The 2,666-nt window shown below is 58.8% G+C and overlaps 1 protein-coding gene across 1 annotated transcript in view; it reads left to right on the forward strand.

The window, feature by feature from the left end:
* Positions 1-2,666, forward strand: part of ARVCF (ARVCF delta catenin family member) — a gene marked incomplete in the record, with an annotated part of 82,209 nt that overhangs the window by 8,670 nt on the left and 70,873 nt on the right. The window contains 1 exon segment of the mRNA XM_014588567.2: positions 1,297-1,350.

The following is a 2,666-nucleotide window of genomic DNA, read 5'->3' on the forward strand; positions in this document are numbered from 1 at the left end:
CGGGGGTGTCCAGCGATATACCCTTTACGCAAACGGCTGGTCCCGCGCTATCCCGTTTTTCATCTTTACAACACACACACTCTGGCAGCATCCCTGGGCCTAGATATAAGGAGATGGAAGAATCCCCCAGCCGTCAGCTGAGACAGGGAGCCGCTGAGCTCCTCCTTCCCCAGAGGGGCTGCAGGCTGCGTGAGGCCCAGGGCCACCTTGTCCTTTGCTCTGGCCCGTACATGCAGGCGCCAGGTCCCAGGTTCCAGCCAGCTATAGCTCTGGGGTCAGTCACCTTCCTACCGTCAGTCCCTGGGGCTGGGGGCTGCTGTCTGCCTAGGAGGGACATGCGTCCTGCCCCACAGGGCTGGGCTGGCGGAAGCAGAACTCCCGTGAAACTGCGAGAGCTGCAGGACCCCAGCCCTCCCGCAGTGTGCGAGCTCTCCCTGCGTGCTCTTTCTCAGGACAAAGGCCACCCAGCGGTCACAAGGAGGAGGGACGGCTCTTAAGGGTCACACTTTAGAAGGGGAGTTTGCAGTGTCAGAAATGCTCACAAGGGGACCAGCAGTTAGCGTAATGGCTATGTCGCTGGACTCCCATGTAGTCGACCAAACGACCGCGGTTCGGGTCCCGGACCCGATGACTTGAACTCAGCCAGGTGCGTGTGCGTGAGTGCCCAAGATCCCAAGAGGAGAATGGAGGAGCCCCCTGGGGGGTGATTTCTCGCTTTCTATCTCTCTGTCTTTCTGGTGAGTGCATGTACAGGAGCGCCCTGGGGGGTGATTTCTCGCTTTCTATCTCTCTGTCTTTCTGGTGAGTGCATGTACCCTATAGCGAAAACCTCTCCAGAAAAGAAAAAAAAAACCACGAAATGCTCACAGGAAGCCATAGCATGCCAATGGGAACTGCAGTCCCGGTCAAGTGGGGACAAGGAAGTGAGCACTGGGCAGGTGGTGGTGGAGCAGTAATGCCCAGGACTCTGTGAGAAAGGTCCTGGGTTCATGTCCCAGGACCTCCCTGAGCACCCCAGCCAAAACTGGAGGTGGGTCACAGCGTGAAGACCCTGTGTGCGTGGGGGTGCCTGTTTCTTTCTGTGTCTCTTTCTCACAGAAGCGAATGAATAAACTTCTTACGATCCTAAAAATCAATAAATAAACGTGTGTAGTTAGAGCCAGAAGCACGGTGGGGTGTGGCTCTGAGTTGGGGATGAGTGTGGCCTGCCTGGGGTGCACCTGCCCCAGGGCGTCTGTCAGAAGGGACAGAGGCCCATCCGATGGCCTCACACCGCGCCCTCTGGTTTCCCCACAGGACCCGGAGCTGGCAGGATGGGTGTCGGGACATGCTGATCTCCCCTCGGGACAGGTAAGTGACTTGACCTTGGCCTGAGGACGTCCCCTCCCCACACGGGACAGCAGAGGGTCCTGCGGGCGTGGTCAGCAGAGGGTAGACTGGCCCTAGGCAGTGCGTGCTCTCTCTCGGGGTCACCTGGGTGGGCACATCCCTCGGCTGGACAGGGCCGGACACGGAGGCCTCATGCTACCGCCACTTAAATTTTGTCCAGAGCGTGGACAGCTGGCACTCCGTTTTGACGTCTGGCTTGAGAGACGAGCGTTTGGTATGAGCAGTGGCCAGGGCTGGGTGACATGAACTGGGGCCTTAGCTGGGTCTGGTCTTTACCCCGTTGATGTGAACGTCAGCCACGGCCATGTCTGGTGTGGGTTCGGCCCGCCCGGCCTGGCACTCGGCTCAGGGGAGACTAGAGCCAGCCTGAGTGGTTGATGGCCCCCGAGGCTGGCATGACAGACGTCTAAAAAGGCCAGCTAGTGACCGTCTCAGTTTTCTAGGCCCCGGGATATCATAGCCTTACTGCTCTGCCGTTGTGTGGTGACAACACCACGGACAGCCCGTGACTGAATTCCCCACGCTCTGATGACAGCCAGGGCTGAGCGTGCCGGGTCAGGGCCTTGGGTGTGAGCCGTGTTTGGGGCTTATCTGCTAACGATGGCTGCCAGCTCCAGGGGACTTGGGGTGTGCTGGGAGGCGTGGTGGGCCGGGAGGGCAGCCCTCTGGTCCCTGGTCTGTCAGGGTTTGGCTGGGATGGTTGCTGTCTGGCAGAGCAGGGTGGCCTAAAAGAATGCCCCCTGCTCACTCTCGTTTCTGCAGTGCAGGGACCGCGTCCTCAGCCCAGCCCTGTGCTCCACCCCCACCAGGCACTGTCTCTGTGGATTCTTAGGGACACTTAGCAGGTGGCATGGTGGTTAAGGCGCTAGACACACCCACATGGCTGACCACGGTTCGAGTCCCGGACCTGGTGGCTTGCTTTCTCACTTCCTCTCTTTCTCTCACTCTCTCTCTCTGTGTCTCTCTCTGTCAAATTAAAAATAAATGAATGAATAAATAAAATTTTAAAAAAAGAGACACTTAGCACCCAACCCCGAGGTCTGGCCTGGCCAGTGCTGTACCTGGGTGGTGGGAGAAGGCCTTGGCCCACGACCCAGGAACCCCCAGATCTCTAGACCCCGAGTGTCCTGTGCTGAAGGCTGTAGGCTGTAGGACAGACTGCTCCTTCTCGCCTATTCCCAAAGCCCTTGGGGGTGGGAAGCTGCTGGCCAGGCTGGTGGGAGCCGGGGTCTGTCACCTGCCATGCAGAAGGACTGATGTATGGCCAGGCACGTTGG

This window comes from Tupaia chinensis, unplaced genomic scaffold (genome assembly GCF_000334495.1).
Source record: "Tupaia chinensis unplaced genomic scaffold, TupChi_1.0 Scaffold000287_1, whole genome shotgun sequence".
Lineage (NCBI taxonomy): Eukaryota > Metazoa > Chordata > Mammalia > Scandentia > Tupaiidae > Tupaia > Tupaia belangeri.